The following is a 19263-nucleotide window of genomic DNA, read 5'->3' as shown; positions in this document are numbered from 1 at the left end:
TAAGGTTAACTGATTAATTCCTTAATCTCGTAGGTTTGAATGAGGAACTAACTGAGAACGTCGTTGTTACTGACAGCGACTTAAAAAAAAATTCGCTGTTAGTAACAGCGACTTACTTCAAAGCTAAATTTGAATATACGGACATTTATTTTGGAAATTAATTTTTAACTAAGGTTTTAAAAAACATCTTATTTTATTTTTAAAACATCTTAGTAACCACAATGTCTTTCCCCAGTTCTCTCACATTCCCCAATTCTTCTAAAATAAACCCATAGTCCCAACATTCTCCTTCAAACATGGATATGGCTTCTTGTATTGCTCGGTTTCAGATGATGTTCAGTAGTCGAGTTGAAAAGGTTGGTGGCTCTATTGCCGGAATTCTCAGGTAAACATGTTCTTTCTTTATTTAATCTCTTTTCCCCATATTCCTAATTTTAATGATTTTTGGTAACCATTTATCTTTGTTAATTTGGGTTCATTTATTTGGGTTGATTTATTTAGATTGAAATGTTATTTTCCTATACCAAGTTAAGCAGTATTCAAAATAACATGTTGAGATTATACAATACAAATTATGTAGGATAAAAGCAAAAACAAGATGTTGAGATTATACAATACAAATTGCTCATTGCTTAATTTGATTCAAAACAAGAAGTTGAAAAAAAAATCGGTATAATCTCAAGTTCTAAACTTCTTGTTTTTCTGTGATGAGAAATTGAAATGTTTTTTTGCTATCCCAAACTAAGCACTATTCAAATTAAGCAAAATGTCGTGGTTGATTCCTTGATTTCACAAACTTGATTCATCTTTATCCCAATTTAATTTCCTACTTGATTTTTGTTTATATACATTAATCTAGCAATCTTATGAGTTTATTGAGGTGATTCTTGGGTTGATCTTGGCATTGATATCATATTGAGGTACTTGATCTTTCTTAGGCTAATCTTGGCATTGTTCTTTATAGTGTTGAAGTTACAAATGGTGCGCTGTTTGGTTTCTTAGTTTGAATTCAGTGATTTTTTGGGCATATTTTTCAAGATTGAAAGGGTATTTTTCTCTATTGTCAACATTTTTACTGTTTGATCTCTTGCTATGATTGTTTAGCTCTAAAATTTTTTTGGAATTCCTTTCTTTTTTTCTTAGTTCAACTCTGTGGTTTGCCTTCATTTGGATTCTGTTTTCTGCTTAAAGTTTTTTCTTACTACATGTTAATCTTATGCAATTCAGTGTCTTGTACCGTTTTTGCTGAGGAAGTTGAAGGTTACACTCCCTCTTAATTCCCTCAAACCTGTCCAGATCCCTCCTTAATCCCCTCACTCCTGGCTTTTGCCTTTTTCAATCATACCTTTGCTTTTCTTTTTCCACCGTCAACCTCCCCTTTCCCTCATTGCTTCATCCTTCTTACTTGTCTTGAATTTGTAATCTTACTTTTCGTTTGATTAATTTTATTATTTTTGATTTTGATTTTAATGTTAAATATTCTATGCTCAAAATTACTCTTGGACTCTCAGCCTTGTCTAGGGTTTGATTTTTATTTTTTTGATTGATGTCAGATGAGTTTATTACCAAATTTGCTTCATTTAATAATTTCAAGCAAAGGTTAAATTTTCTTAGCGTTTTTGATTTTTGATTTTGTTGATTGATGTCAGATGAGTTTATTACTAAATTTGCTTCATTTAGTAATTTCAAGCAAAGGTAAAATTTTCTTAGGGGTTTTTTAAGTCATTCTCATTCTTCATTATTTTTGGATTTAAATGTTAAATATTCTTTGTTTTTTATAATTTTTACACTCTCTGGTTATTTGGGTCTGTTTGAATTATGTATTTCGTGGAAGTTAATATCTTAAACCATTGTTTAATCATCAGAACTATTATTACTTTCAGGTATGTGGCAACGGAGGTGTCAACTGACATAGTCATTCATGTTGTGAATGTTAAATTTCATCTACATAAGGTATGTGAAATTGAGAATCCTATTTTGTGGTTTATTTTTGCATTTTATTGTTGATGATTTAAAAAAAAAAAAAAAAAAAAAAAAAAAAATCCATTTTGATATGTTTATTGTTGTTTTTCTCTTAGTTATTTTGAGTATATTTAGGGTAGATTTCTATTACTGTTTAAATTTTAAGATTTAGTTAGTTTTGCTTTTACAATTTGTTTGTAACAATCTAATTAGATATCAACTTTTGATAGGTATTTGTCTATCTTATTTGAAGAGACAATTCTAATTAGATATGAATATTGATCAAGAGGCTAGCTTAATATTTTCATGTTAACTGTTGGCTTTTTAGGCCATGTGTTGTGAAGGATGGCGGTTAGACTGAAAGAAATTTGTAATCTTGTTGTACATGGCTTTGCATATTGATGTTTTCGTTGGGTTTGCTTGTTTGTTCGCTATTTTTAAAGGTTAAATATAAATTCATAAACTTTATTATTATATTAGTGTTAGAGTTTCAGTTGGGAATCTAAGCACGAATGTGATTGGCGGTGTAGAGTTGTCAATCTTTCTCATAAGAACGTTTGTTTGAATAGTGGAATGTTATGTGCAGTTCTTATTGTTCATGCTGTTTAATTTATCGATCACTTAACTCTTATATTTATAGTTAATAGTTTAAAAACCCATTCCTATCACTTTCTTAGAGGTTATGCATGAAGCATATGATCATGATCAGTGATTTAATTCAATCTTGCGTCGACTGCCTCATTGTGTTTGCTTGTTTTCAGCAGTTCAACTGACGATCATCTATCCCTTCGCACATAGTCGTCAGTGCATATTCTGTTGACATGGAGTTAAAGCTAATTCGGTACTCCATCTTTGCCATTTCTTGGATCTTCTCTTTTCAATACTCCTCCATTTTAGAATACTTAACAAACACAACAGCAGCAAATGACGCCATTTTCGGTACGTAATGCCACGTTCGGGTTTAATACTCAACAACAACAACAACAACATCTACAATCGACGCCGTTTTTGCTTGGTTTTCAACAGCTTTCTACTCAAATGGCTCCTGTTGCTCCTTTGCCTTTCTCCATGGCTGAGCGTGATATTCAAGTGCTGTATTTTTGTCTTTCTTGAATTTAATTTGTTGTATTTGTGTTTGCTCGAATGAAAAAAATAATTGAAGCACGTTTACGTGATGGAAGTTTGTATCAATATGGGTGTCTTCCAATCAATCACGTAAGGCATGTCAAGTCCTGTAATTTAGGCGCTTATTTAGGTAGGTGGATATATAATACATAATCATTATCAACTTGAAAGCTTCAAATTGCTTATATTTTAGTAATACTTTCATCTAACTTATTTTGTTTAAGAAGGTCAAAAGTTAAAAATAGTTTGATCCAAATCAAATCTAAATAAAAATAAAACCTAAAAACTCAAATCTCACAACTCAGAGAAAAAGAATTATGATTTTAAAAGCCTAGAAAAAGAAAAGAAAAAGAAGGATGTTAGCCAAGTGTGTAAGCGTATTTTATTTAGTTTTTGTTGAATATTGCTAATGGTAATTGCTATTTGCTATGTTATTATTTAGGTACACTTTCTATTATAAGTATGTTTTGACCTCTCCGGACTAGTAACTTGCCTTGAATAGCTGAGTACTTGTCCGTTTGAGTTAATTTGCCCTATTGTTAAATGACACGGAGATTAAAAAGTTGAGTACAACGCGTTGATGTATTGAGATATTTTAAAATAAAAAAATATAGAGAGTAAAAATAGTGTAGTATTATCCACAAACAGAAATGTGACAAATTTATTGGGACTGATTAAAATGAAAAACAGAGCAAATTCATAAGAATACTTTTGTTGCTCATCAAACTCTTCTTAACTCGCTAATTAGTTAGGGCTACTCATGCATAGGGATGCAAACGGGGCGGGGAGCGGCGGGGATTGGAATTCCCATCCCCATCCCCATCTGCTAATGCAATACCCATCCCCGTCCCCATCTCCGCGGCGGGTATAATTTTTTTGCTCGTCCCCTCCCCGATGGGTTTGTACCTAAAACCATTCCCGCCCCACCACCCATCTGGATATCCATCCCCGTCTAATACCCATTTTTCCCGCCCCACCACCCGTCAAATCCCCGCTTAATACCCAGTACACAATACACAAAAACAGGTTACCCTAGCCAAATTATCACCAACCCACAAAAATTGCACAACATAAAGCAATTTATTCTACACCAAACTGGACATTTTACCAAGATAAAAAGCAAAGATAAGCAAAATCACACTACCCATCAAACTGAAAGTTGAATTTTCTTCTACCTCAACAAATTTACAACGGATTACCAAAATTTAACAATTCCACCCACACAAAAAAAATGAACCCAGCAAGATTAATATAAAACCCAACAAGATTAATATTAGGATTTAGGATAAAGAGTGAAAATACCTTAAAAAAAATCAAATATTTTGATTTTTAGGGATTCTTCGATTCAATTCGAACAACCCACAGCCCATAGGGAAGCAGCAGCCAGCAGTGCAGCACCGAGTTCGAGTGTTCGTCTGTGATGGAGGAGCAGCCGGCGGTGGCGTGGTGCGGGAGTGCGACAGGGAAGGTGGAGGAAGAGGTATGTAGAGTTTTTGGGGTTAGAGTTCTTTCACCGAGAGGAGTGAGAGCAAGAGAGGGAATTGAGAGGGAAATGGGATTTCGAGTGTTCCTGTGAGGCCATTACTCTGTTTTCGAAATTTCTTTTTTTTAAAAAAAAAAACAAAATTTTTTTGAAAATAAATTTAGGGTTTCCCAAAATTTGTACATATCTTGAGGCGAGGCGGGTCGGGGCGGGGATAGGGCGGGTATCACCTAAAACCCATCCCCATCCCCATTCCCGTGGTGGGTATGAATTTTATACCCGTACCCGCCCCATGACCCATCAAACCAGGACCCATCCCCGCCCCGATGGGGCGGGAATAGGGCGGGTCTCCTATTAGACCCCTGCCGCCTGCATCCCTACTCATGTAACCTAATTCCCAGGAGATGTTGTCAGATCTAGATACATCAATTCTTATCAACATTTTTGATTTAGATTGAACCACATTGATTTTGGAGCAAAACTCAAAAGAAGGGCAATAATAGAAAAAATTAACAAAAACACTAAATTGGAGGCTTAATATTTGATTTAACAACATCAATTTAAGCAAATGTGATATAATTGGGATTTCTGTAGGAATTCAGATGCATTAAGCGGAATTTCAAGAAACAAATTTCTTTACATCTAAAATAGAATCTCATGCATATATTAACATAAAAACTATGTATAAGAATCATACCCTCGATGCGTGAATTATACGTAGTACGACTGGGTATGTAATGTCAACAAATGAGATTAGAACATCAACTGTGTTGGCCTCTTAGGTTTTGATGATGACTTCACTTCTAAATAAACAAACATACTTTAGAGATTGTTTTGTAGGTATATATCCGATTGTGTTAATCGTTGATGAAGTCTATGACTTTGTTCGTGGAAGCTGTATGTGTCTTAAATATCCAAGAAGTTGGACAATTGCTTTAGAAGTCAGTTTACTGTTCCTAAAGATAAAGTCCTGACGAAAATTATAGATGGAGACAGTACGAAGTTCCCCACGATACAGGTCTGAAGAAGACATTGACTGGAAGTTACGAAAATTACGTTTTCTGTTTTTAGTTAATGTAAAAGGTTAAAAGTTTAATTAGTTGCTTAATTAAGTTAATTTATTAATTGGCAAAAAGTTTTTGAAGAGACTTATTCCTCACTGAATTAGTCTCCTATAAAATCGGACACCCAAGAGCTTTATTCTCTACTTTGAACAAGTCTCCTATAATTTAGGATCTTCCTAGTGACTCATGTACTATTAACCGTACAAGAGAATCGCAGTCATTTTCCACTTCTACTCTCAATAACTTCCCAATTTTCTTTGGGAGCAAGTAAGTAAATGGAAGTCATGGGGTAAGTGCACTACATGGAAATCGTGGGGTGAGTGCACTGATGGCTGTTCCCTTTATAAACGAGGGAAGCTACGCTTAAGCGAAGTATCCATCTAAGAGTTTTCTTAAGATGAGATCAAAATAAGAAAAATATTTTGTTCATGAATTTGCCAATTAATTCATTATATTTTTCTTGAGCAACTACTTAATTTTAATCTTCTTAAGAATTGGCCTTGTAAGGGTAATTGAGTGTTTTTGTTGTAATTAGACTTAAGGGAAGTCTAAGGGAATAGAGAAGCGTGAGAAGAGAAAGAGAAGGAGAAAAGAAGAGAAGAGAAATAGGCCTAGAGTAGAGAAGCTTCAAGTGAAGCATATTTGTTTTATGTAATTGTAATTGATTGCCTAAAACTGAGAATTTTGAAATCTCCGGGGGTCGTGGTTTTTCCTTCTTATTAGGCCAAGAAGGTTTCCACGTAAAATCTTTGTCTCCTTTTATTATTTTTCTTTTCGTATTTGAGTTTAAGTTTTGTTCTTTACTTGATACAATTCCGCAAAAATTAGAGGCAAAAATCTTAAACCTAAATACACAACAATTCACCCCCCCTCTTGTTGCATTCGATCATCTATTAGCATTTCTACAAAGTGTCATTCCTCTAGTATTAGTCCACAAACACCAATTGGATCACCACGTATGCTAGTACGGAATAAGAAATACTAATACTCGTATTACTTTTAAGGTGGAGAAAGGTCGAGAGAAATAGCACACAAGCTTATGAAAATGAAATGCAAAGTGCATCAATTTATACACAAATGCAACACCTCTTCACATACCGATTTGATGGTTACATATAACATTTATACGTAATTATCAAAATGAATTAATTTTGTGTTTTAATTCCCAATTAAAACATATCATCAATTCATACTAATAACTCCTACACTAAATAGTCTAAATAGCATCTTATGCAATTGGTACTGTTTTATCCAATCGGTAACTTATATGTGTGACCTCATAGGACCCGATTATAATAGTAGTAAACTAATCTAATTAATATACAGATCTAAGTTGGCTTCTAACAAAACACTATGACCACCTAATATAATCGAATGTATTAATATCTATATTATATCCTATTTATATTTTAGTAGTTGCACTTGATATTAGGACACTTATTTCCTTCAGTCTCCACCTGTCCTAGAACAAGTGTGTAACCTTAATTTCCTTAAGTCACTTAATGTCAAAATTTGGTAGCACCATGACGACTCACGTCACTTATACTAATGTTCAAATTTATTTCTTGAAATCTGAGTATGAACTATCGAAACAAATGATTAACTCTTTAATCCATTTGAGCACGACCATGCATTTTCGACCATGCATTTTCAATCCTAATAATAGGAGGACTTATCTAGTCTTGTATAACCAAAATTCCCACTTAATTTTTAGCAAACCTGAGCAATCCCTTTATTAACTCCTTTGACGGCACGACGTTTGAGAATGTCAAGAGAATACTAATCATTATATGAGAATATTTTCATGCTCATGTCAAAGGAATCCACTAAATAGAGCAATGAAACTCTCCAAACAATTTTGAAGAATATTGTTAGCTACATTTTATCTTTATTTTTACCCCTATAAATGGCACGTTTAGCGTGAGGAAATTATATGTAATTGCATTGTTTTATTGGATTTTACGCTTGTTTTGTTGCTTTGGTGTTTAATTTCATTTCAGAATTTAACCATCAAAACCAAGCACAAACTAGTAAACGCCGAGGGCTCAAAGAGTTGAAACATCATGAACCAAGCCACAAGAACAAGCCAAAAGAAGCCAAAGTAGACCCACTCGACCAGAATTAGCTCGAGCAGTCCAGAAGCATGTACCTGAATTCCTGAAGGTCGCTCGACCGGTCGAGCAAGGTGGCTCGGGTCGAGCGATTTGTAGTCAAACTTCCAGTAGCTTCTGATCATTAGTAGGATGCATTTTAGGGGTACAGGACATCCGCTCGACCAGGTCGAGTGGAGCTAATTTTCACACTTGTCCAGCTGGCTCCGCTTGGGTCGAGCGAGATAGGTGGCAATAGCTTTTGAGATCTTTTTAAATATCATTCGAGGTCCAATCATATTTATTGCTTCTAATTGCTGCTGCTAGGACTGCTTAGCCACCCTACCCTGTCAGAATATTGTTTTGAAAGAGACAATTGAAAAATTGAAACAGGAATTTATTTTTCTTAATATTGAAATAAATCAAAATAAATTGTTAGAATTAAGTAAAGATGTAAACAATATATCTACTCACATGGTTAGAACTGAATTTCAAAAGTTGAAACCAAAATTAGAATCCTATGAAATAGAAAATGAATATTTGAAAAATAAAATAAACTCAAGAGAAAAAGTGAAAATCAATGAAATTCCCAAATGGATTCTAGAAGCTAAAACAAAGAGTGGGTGTTCCTGTACCTAACCATATGGATTAAAAGGGAACAGCACATCAAAGCAAATAAAAATTATGTCGAACGCATATGGATTAAGAAATGTGATTCAAGTATTATCGACAGGGAACCCAAGGATGACTGGGTTCCTGTACCTAACCATTAAGTTGCTTTGCAGGTTCAAGTGAGGGGGAACAACTCATGGTATCTTGACAGTGGGTGTTCCAAGCATATGACGGGTGACAAATCTAAATTTCTCTCACTTGAAGCCTATGATGGGGGAACTGTAACCTTCGGTGATAATATGAAGGGTGAGATAATCGCCAAAGGAAAGGTTGGAAGGTCAAGTTCTCATGCCATTGACAATGTATTCTTAGTCGAGAATTTAAAACACAATCTTTTAAGTATTTCTCAATTTTGTGACAAAGGTAACTCTGTTAAGTTTACTTCTGAACGATGCATAATTTCTAGGAACAACACAGGAGACCCTGTGCTTGAGGGAATCAGAAAACGGAACACTTATGTAGTGGACCTGGACACAGTTCCCAAAACCAGTCTAACGTGTTTAAGTGTCATAGAAGAAGACCCACTACTTTGGCATAAGCGACTAGGTCATGCTAGTTATTCATTGATTAATGTATTAAGATCAAAAGACCTAGTTAGAGGACTACCATTTATAAAATTTCTTAAGGAAGAAAATTGTGATCCTTGTGCCAAAGGAAAACAAGTGAGGTCATCCTTTAAATCAAAGAATTTGGTGACTACCACTAGACCATTAGTATTAATTCATATGGATTTATATGGACCTATGAGAACACAAAGCCGTAGTGGCAAAAGGTATGTGTTTGTTGTTGTTGATGATTATAGTAGATTCACTTGGACATTATTTTTAATAAGCAAAGATGAAACTTTTGATGAGTTTGTTTCTTTTGCTAACAAAATACAAAAATCTACCAATAATCTAATTGTTCACATAAGATCAGACCATGGCAAAGAATTTGAAAATTCAAACTTTATGAATTATTGCAATGAACATGGTATAAATCACAATTTTTCCGCTCCTAGAACACCACAACAAAATGGAGTGGTAGAAAGGAAAAATAGAACCCTAGAAGAAATGGTTAGGACTATGTTGATTGCTAATGGTCTACCTAGAAATTTTTGGGCAGAAGTCGTCAATACTGCATGCTATATTTTGAATCGTGTGTTAATAAGACCAATCACTTCTAAGACACCCTATGAATTGCTCAAAGGTGTCAAACCCAATATTTCCTATTTTCGTGTGTTTGGATGCAAATGTTTTGTTCACATAAATGGAAAATGAAATATAGGTAAATTTGATGAAAGATGTGATGAAGTAGTATTTCTCGGTTATTCATCACATAGCAAAGCTTACAGAGTTTATAATAAGAGAACAATGTGCGTGGAGGAATCCGTTCACATAATCTTTGATGAAGCTAACTTTTCAACAAGTGAACAGGAAATAAACAATATCAAAATAGGTCTTGCAAATCTAGAAGATGATGATGAAGGAATTAAAGTGCAAGATCAAGGAACAGCAGGTAAACAGCCAATACAAGAAGATGCAGGAGAAACTGACCAAGTCCAGGAACTGCCAGCACAACAGGATCAGCAGACTGTTCCCAATCCAGCTGTTCCCGCAGATGACCAAAATGATCCAGCAGCTGAACAAAATGTCAATCAACATGTTGAACAGGAACATGCTACTGTTCCCTCAAGAGAATTTGTGCCCAAACCTTGGAAGTATCAAAGTTATCATCCTCTTGATTTGATTATAAGTGATATGAATAAGGGAACACAAACCAGATCCCAACTGAGAAACTTTTGTGCACATTTTGCGTTCCTATCATCGCTTGAACCCAAAAATCACGAAGAAGCTCTAAAGGATTCCGAATGGATCGTGGCCATGCAAGACGAATTAAATGAATTTGAAAGAAATAAAGTTTGGCACTTGGAACCCAAACCGAAATACAAGAAGGTAATTGGTTTAAAATGGGTATTTCGGAATAAGCTAGATGAACATGGAATAATAGTGAGAAACAAAGCAAGACTCGTGGTCAAAGGGTACAATCAACAAGAAGGTATTGATTACACTGAGACTTTTGCTCCAGTAGCAAGGTTAGAGGCTATTAGAATCTTAATTTCTTTTGCTGCATTCATGAACTTTAAGTTATATCAAATGGATGTGAAATGTGCTTTCTTAAATGGTTTTCTCGATGAAGAAGTTTTTGTTGAACAACCCCCTGGTTTTGAGAACACCTCTTGTCTTGATCATGTCTACAAGCTTGATAAAGCTCTTTATGGCTTGAAACAAGCTCCTAGGCAATGGTATGAAAGACTATCAAAGTTTTTGATTCAAAATAACTTTGTAAGAGGAAAAATCGATAAAACCTTATTCTTTAAGAATAAAGGTTATGATATTTTAGTTGTTCAAATTTATGTAGATGATATTATTTTCGGTGCAACCAATGATTTGTTATGTAAAGAATTTTCCAACCTTATGGGCACAGAATTTGAAATGAGCATGATGGGAGAATTAAATTTCTTTCTTGGTTTGCAAATTAAACAAACGGAAAATGGTATTTTTATTCATCAACAAAAATACATAAAAGAACTTCTTAAGAAGTATGGGCTAAACAACGCTAAAAACAACCATACACCCATGGCTACAAATGTTAGATTAGATGAAGACCTAAAAGGAACTAACATAGATCAAACAATGTATCGAGGCATGATAGGTTCCTTATTATATCTAACTGCAAGTAGACCCGATATTTCATTTAGTGTTGGTTTATGTGCTAGATTTCAGTCCAACCCCAAAGAATCACATCTCACAGCAGTAAAACGGATTTTAAGATCTTTGAAGGGAACAGACGACTTGTCCCTATTTTATCCTAAAAGTGATGTTTATGATTTAAAAGGCTTTAGTGATGCAGATTATGCAGGTGATCTAGTTAATAGAAAAAGCACGTCAGGTATGGTACAATTTCTTGGTTCATGTTTAGTTTCATGGAGTTCCAAGAAACAAAACACGGTTGCATTATCCACAGCCGAAGCTGAATACGTAGCAGCAGCAGCTTGCTGTTCCCAAATGCTTTGGATAAAACAGCAACTAAGAGATTTTGGTATTAAGGTTGAATGTATTCCTATTTATTGTGATAATACCAGTGCCATATGTATATCTAAAGATCTAGTGCATCATTCACGAGCTAAAAATATACATATTAGACATCATTTTCTTAAGGATAACGTGGAACACAAAAACATTGTATTAAAGCATGTCAATACTAATGAACAAGTTGCAAATATTCTGACCAAACCGCTTCCAAGGGAACAATATGAGAAGATGAGATTGGAACTTGGTATGATCAAGCTCCGCTAAAGTTGGTTGCATAAAATTCCCAATGAAGCATCATGAAAAAAGAGGGTCAGGAATCAACCTCAATATTTTGATTGAGAATCAATTATTGCATGGATCAGGTAAACACGTAATAAAGTTTGTACTATGAATATTCTCTTGTTTGCATGTTGTTAATTTGATCAGACCAAAGCAATATGTTCGTTATTTTCTTTATAATATTTCATAATATCATAATTCATTTTTTTAAATTACTTTATTTTGATTTCGTATTTTATTTTGATATCATAAATTATATTATCATATTGTTTGAAAAATGTTTAGCCATTTTAAACTTAAATAAATAAAAATTTTAAGGGAAACGGTTTAATCCAAAATTCAATCCCAACTCCACTCAATCCTTCCATATCAAAAGCCATGATGAATGGCATTGATGAGATGGGACGTGAGGTAACCGTCAGCCATCTTTAAAAAGCCCTACCACGTGAAATCATTCAAACTATCATCTTCCCTTCTCAAAACCGTCTCAAGAAACCGTTCTTCTTCTTCTCTCAACCTTTCAAAATTCAAACATGAAAACACCAAAATCAAGCAAGAAAACTTCTAAATCAGGAAAGAAAGCCTCTACATCCCACCAAAACATCCAACCAAAACCCTTAAAAATTGTTCATCCACCCCCATTACTGAACGCTGCACCATCACCATCCCAAGAAACTACTGAAAATGTTGGAACAAAACGAAAAATATTCTCACCAAAAGGTGAATCATCCTCCAAAGCGGTCAAGCGTTTGAAGCAAGTTGATCCTAACAGTGCTGAAGAGATTGCAAAGGAAATGTCCGTCGGTTTTGGGGTAGATAAGTACTGGTATGACTCTACACACTTTCCTCAACTTCATACTATTTTAAAATTTCAAGAATGGGAGGTTTTGATGACTGAGTTTAGTTGTAATCCCATTTTCCCAAACATTATGCGAGAGTTTATTTCAAACTTTTCCAATGACTGTGGAATGTGTTCTAGTATGGTTAGGAACATAAAATTAGAGTTTAATAGCGCATTGTTGGGGGAATGGTTCAATGTTCCAAATGTTGGGTTTGATACATATTGTGTTGGTGCAAAGATAGTTTTTTCAGGCATAAATGAAAAAACGATTTTTAAGTTTTTAGGGGTTGCACAAAAGAAGGGTAAAATCAGTCACAATATCTTGTCTCCAATGCATAAATTACTTTACAATGTTACACGAAGATTCATTTTGCCCTGAAACTCCAAGAGGAGTGAGGTGAGTCTACGTGATGCAACCTTGATTTATTGGATGGATAATCAAATAAAAATAAATTTTCCATCTTTGATGATATCACATTTATCTGACTGCATTGAGAAAAAGAATGTTGTTGGCTATGGGGGGCTGTTAACATGGATTTTTCGCAAGTTTGGGGTACCATTGGATGGGCTGGAGTTCCCAATGGGTCCCAATATGAAAATTGGTGCAAGATGTCTGAAGAATTTGCATCTCAAACTAAATGATGAAGGGGTGTTAGTAAATGAATCAGCAGAAATAATTGATGTAGGTTCTGATGAGGAGGAAATGGAGGAAGAAGAAGGAGAAATTGAAAAAGAAGTAAAAATAAAGAAGGAAAAAGGGGAAGAAACAGAAAAAGAAGAAAAAAAAGAAAAAGAAAATGAAGATGAAAAGGAAAATGAAAAAGAAAAGGAAGAGGAAGTAGAGGAGGAAGAACAAGGGCCTGTTCCCACTGAAGAAGGAAAAGAAGGGGAACAGGAAGAGGGGCCAAGAAAAGAGGGGGAACAAGGAGAGGAAGAAGCTTTAGGAGAAGAAGTGCCTCATGATCTCTGTCATGATTCCAGTGATGAAGATGTTGTGATTGCATTAAGGAGGAAGGGTAAAGCAATTCAAAGGAAGAGTAAGAGGCTTGCTTCAAAACAAAAGGCTGCATTGGTTGATGATATCACTTCTGAAACCATTCCTGAGCCTACTTCAAATGAACCTCTCTCTCCCAAGCCAACCACTCCACCACCAAATCACTCTCCATCACCACCTCCATCACCTATTCACTTTACACCACCACCATTTCCATCATCTCCTGGTATTGGTTGTGCTGATCCTATCTCTACAGCTTCCTCACATTCTGTTCTCTCCAAGCTCATTGACCTACAGTCTCAATTCAGTGCTTTTCACGATTAAGTTCGTGTCTCACTCGCTTCAATTGTTGATCAACTTACCATGATGGAGAATCGTCTTGGTGCAAAGTTGGATATAGTAGAAGTGCAGACCGAATATGTGGATGAAGAAGAGACTGCCCCTTGAACCCTCTCCCTATATTTTTTTTAAGATTTGAATGGCTGTTGCATTTCACAAACAATTTCACTTTTTACTTTGTACCATCTGGGGTACATTGTTGTCGTTACGTTGAACATTTGCTACTTTTCTTTGCTTTTATTAATGGTCTGTGACAACTAACTATATGCAGGTTTGATTATTGTTCATGGCACTTACTTTTATTATTGTTTCTTGCTTTCATCACTGACAATTCTATATGTTTTGTGTCGAGGATTGATATTCCTTATCTTATTTTTGATTGATGACAAAAGGGGGAAGAGAATGCACAAACTTAAGAGGAGCTGTGTGAATTGACAGTTACATATCTCAATTGATTCATATTGATTCAATTATGGAAGATAATGTGTTGTGTGCTAATTATCATGCTGCTAATTATGTTTATGCTAATGTGTTGTTTTTAACATTATGGTTATTTTGGTTAATTGTTTGTTTTTGTTTAACTGTTTTAAAGTTGTTTTGAGAATACTTTATGTTTTAGGTTATTTTCATTTTTGTTTCAGTTTAATTATTTAAATAATTTGAGTAAATTGGTATATGCGTGCTTAGTAAACTATACTGTAACGAGTTAATTTACTAAGTTAGTTAGAGTTACTTTAATCTCTAGTATACTCTAAGAATTTTGTTTTACTCTTGTTTACTTAAGTTTGTTTATAAAGTTTGTCATCATCAAAAAGGGGGAATTTGTTGGCCTCTTAGGTTTTGATGATGACTTCACTTCTAAATAAACAAACATACTTTAGAGATTGTTTTGTAGGTATATATCCGATTGTGTTAATCGTTGATGAAGTCTATGACTTTGTTCGTGGAAGCTGTATGTGTCTTAAATATCCAAGAAGTTGGACAATTGCATTAGAAGTCAGTTTACTGTTCCTAAAGATAAAGTCCTGACGAAAATTGTAGATGGAGACAGTACGCTGTTCCCCACGATACAGGTCTGAAGAAGACATTGACTGGAAGTTACGAAAATTACGTTTTCTGTTTTTAGTTAATGTAAAAGGTTAAAAGTTTAATTAGTTGCTTAATTAAGTTAATTTATTAATTGGCAAAAAGTTTTTGAAGAGACTTATTCCTCACTGAATTAGTCTCCTATAAAATCGGACACCCAAGAGCTTTATTCTCTACTTTGAACAAGTCTCCTATAATTTAGGATCTTCCTAGTGACTCATGTACTATTAACCGTACAAGAGAACCGCAGTCATTTTCCACTTCTCCTCTCAATAACTTCCCAATTTTCTTTGGGAGCAAGTAAGTAAATGGAAGTCATGGGGTGAGTGCACTACATGGAAATCGTGGGGTGAGTGCACTGATGGCTGTTCCCTTTATAAACGAGGGAAGCTACGCTTAAGCGAAGTATCCATCTAAGAGTTTCCTTAAGATGAGATCAAAATAAGAAAAATATTTTGTTCATGAATTTTCCAATTAATTCATTATATTTTTCTTGAGCAACTACTTAATTTTAATCTTCTTAAGAATTGGCCTTGTAAGGGTAATTGAGTGTTTATGTTGTAATTAGACTTAAGGGAAGTCTAAGGGAATAGAGAAGCGTGAGAAGAGAAAGAGAAGGAGAAAAGAAGAGAAGAGAAATAGGCCTAGAGTAGAGAAGCTTCAAGTGAAGCATATTTGTTTTATGTAATTGTAATTGATTGCCTAAAACATAGTGAGAATTTTGAAATCTCCGGGGGTCGTGGTTTTTCCTTCTTATTAGGCCAAGAAGGTTTCCACGTAAAATCTTTGTCTCCTTTTATTATTTTTCTTTTCGTATTTGAGTTTAAGTTTTGTTCTTTACTTGATACAATTCCGCAAAAATTAGAGGCAAAAATCTTAAACCTAAATACACAACAATTCACCCTCCCTCTTGTTGCATTCGATCATCTATTAGCATTTCTACAAAGTGTCATTCCTCTAGTATTAGTCCACAAACACCAATTGGATCACCACGTATGCTAGTACGGAATAAGAAATACTAATACTCGTATTACTTTTAAGGTGGAGAAAGGTCGAGAGAAATAGCACACAAGCTTATGAAAATGAAATGCAAAGTGCATCAATTTATACACAAATGCAACACCTCTTCACATACCGATTTGATGGTTACATATAACATTTATACGTAATTATCAAAATGAATTAATTTTGTGTTTTAATTCCCAATTAAAACATATCATCAATTCATACTAATAACTCCTACACTAAATAGTCTAAATAGCATCTTATGCAATTGGTACTGTTTTATCCAATCGGTAACTTATATGTGTGACCTCATAGGACCCGATTATAATAGTAGTAAACTAATCTAATTAATATACAGATCTAAGTTGGCTTCTAACAAAACACTATGACCACCTAATATAATCGAATGTATTAATATCTATATTATATCCTATTTATATTTTAGTAGTTGCACTTGATATTAGGACACTTATTTCCTTCAGTCTCCACCTGTCCTAGAACAAGTGTGTAACCTTAATTTCCTTAAGTCACTTAATGTCAAAATTTGGTAGCACCATGACGACTCACGTCACTTATACTAATGTTCAAATTTATTTCTTGAAATCTGAGTATGAACTATCGAAACAAATGATTAACTCTTTAATCCATTTGAGCACGACCATGCATTTTCGACCATGCATTTTCAATCCTAATAATAGGAGGACTTATCTAGTCTTGTATAACCAAAATTCCCACTTAATTTTTAGCAAACCTGAGCAATCCCTTTATTAACTCCTTTGACGGCACGACGTTTGAGAATGTCAAGAGAATACTAATCATTATATGAGAATATTTTCATGCTCATGTCAAAGGAATCCACTAAATAGAGCAATGAAACTCTCCAAACAATTTTGAAGAATATTGTTAGCTACATTTTATCTTTATTTTTACCCCTATAAATGGCACGTTTAGCGTGAGGAAATTATATGTAATTGCATTGTTTTATTGGATTTTACGCTTGTTTTGTTGCTTTGGTGTTTAATTTCATTTCAGAATTTAACCATCAAAACCAAGCACAAACTAGTAAACGCCGAGGGCTCAAAGAGTTGAAACATCATGAACCAAGCCACAAGAACAAGCCAAAAGAAGCCAAAGTAGACCCACTCGACCAGAATTAGCTCGAGCAGTCCAGAAGCATGTACCTGAATTCCTGAAGGTCGCTCGACCGGTCGAGCAAGGTGGCTCGGGTCGAGCGATTTGTAGTCAAACTTCCAGTAGCTTCTGATCATTAGTAGGATGCATTTTAGGGGTACAGGACATCCGCTCGACCAGGTCGAGTGGAGCTAATTTTCACACTTGTCCAGCTGGCTCCGCTTGGGTCGAGCGAGATAGGTGGCAATAGCTTTTGCGATCTTTTTAAATATCATTCGAGGTCCAATCATATTTATTGCTTCTAATTGCTGCTGCTAGGACTGCTTAGCCACCCTACCCTGTCAATTAGGGGTGGCACCTCCCTCCTACTACCTAGGGGTGGTAGAGCAATCGTTAAACCACCCCCCCCCCCCCCCCCCCCCCCCCCCCCCCCCCTCACTTGTTTTGAAGGCTATAAATAGAGAAGAGGAAGATAGAGCTGGGCATCTCAGAATTCACCCTTCATTTTTAGTAACTCTTTTGGATTCTTCATAGCTTAGCTTTCTTTTCAATTAAGAATTATTGTTTAGCATAATTTCTCTTTCAATTAAATTAAGCACCTTCATTTCCAATTATAATCTTAATTTCAAGTCTCTTTTGTAACATTTTGCAATTTGGATTCTTTAACCATTGATGTATTATTATTGAAGCTTTTGGAAGGTATTACTTTGAATCATCAACAATCATCTTATTCATCCTTAGATTGAACTCAAAAGAGTGAATTGTAACCTTTGCTTATATTATTTCCAATTCATGTCACTTAGTTATTTTTGATTAATTGCTTTTAGTTTCATATATTCATGCTTGTGGTTCTTCAACTTATATTGCATTGAACTTTTTAGAATACTCTAGTTTAATTCATTCATCTATGGTTCTTGGCTTGTTTGCAATTTACAATCTCAATCTTGTGGTTCTTCAACTTATATTGCATTCAACTTTTTAGAATACTCTAGTTTAATTCATTCATCTATGGTTCTTGGCTTGTTTGCAATTTACAATCTCAATATAAGTATGAGTGAGTAGTTTATTTTGGCTTAGGCTAGGCATTATCACCATGTATGTAGTCTAAATTGCTTTCTTACCTTTGGTTTGGTTGTGTTATTTTTGGTTTAAGATGGATTTTGCTATCATGTTGTAGTGTCGTTGAAATGAGGGCGAGAGTCGATTTTCAACGATAATTTATGTTTAAAAATTAAGTCAGCTCCATGAGAATAGGTAGATGCTTTGATTAGAATTGTTGAATGTGTACTTCACATCTTAAATTGTGCTTAGCTCCTTGAGAATAGGTAGTTGAGTATGTTTAAGGAAGCCTTTTGTTGCTCGAGAGAGAACATTAGTATTTACGATACGTTCTTCCCCATAACAAGACATCCATGACCTTAGGTTAAAGTTTAGTAAACACTACTTTGGTGAGAAAGCCTAGCCTATGCCTCTTTAGCTTATTGATCATTTTATCCTTACTTTATTTCATTGCATTTTTATTTATTTTTATGCTTCATTTTCATTAAGTATTTTTAATTGCTTGCTTTAATTATTTCTACCACCAAACACCATATTATACGCTTTCGAACATACTAATCGATCGAGAAACTATTGTCTTAACGCCCACTCTCTGTGGATTCCACCCATACTTTCCGTCGTACTAAGCTACGTCGTGCACTTGTGGTATTACTATTAAAGGACGTAAAGTCCCGATAAAATATCAAGTATGTCTGTCCAATATGTATCACTATACATATCCATGTAAAATGACTAGACATCTATATGTCTCTGTAGCCCATGAAAGTGCGCAATCAATCAACTTACAAACTAGTCTTTTAGAAAATCATTTATGTCCAACTTAATGATTTGGACTAGGGACAAATAGTATTTTGAAATACTTCAGTTCATTTATATGGTTTAATTCATCAAAATCATGTATTTGATAAACCTATTGATATTATTAAATACTTTGGACATTTTACTTAACATCAAACCATAATTAAATAAGAACCTTCATATTTATTGATAAACATAAACAAACATAACCAAATGTCTTTACATTTGTGACTAATTTGAGGAAAATAGTACACAATTAAA

The 19263-nt window shown here is 34.5% G+C and overlaps 1 long non-coding RNA gene across 2 annotated transcripts; it reads left to right on the top strand.

The window, feature by feature from the left end:
• The first annotated feature begins 216 nt into the window (after positions 1–216).
• LOC130797446 (uncharacterized) lies at positions 217–3598 on the top strand. 2 transcript variants are annotated; one of them, XR_009038864.1, is made up of 3 exons: positions 217–385; positions 1884–1953; positions 2727–3583. It is a non-coding gene; the product is annotated as an uncharacterized LOC130797446 (long non-coding RNA). The 2 variants fall into 2 exon arrangements; XR_009038863.1 differs by having other exon boundaries at positions 223–385; positions 2724–3598.
• Positions 3599–19263: the final 15665 nt, after the last annotated feature.

This window comes from Amaranthus tricolor, chromosome 13 (assembly GCF_026212465.1).
Source record: "Amaranthus tricolor cultivar Red isolate AtriRed21 chromosome 13, ASM2621246v1, whole genome shotgun sequence".
NCBI lineage: Eukaryota > Viridiplantae > Streptophyta > Magnoliopsida > Caryophyllales > Amaranthaceae > Amaranthus > Amaranthus tricolor.
Note: the sequence above shows the minus strand (reverse complement) of the source record. Positions and strands in the feature narration are given on the sequence as shown.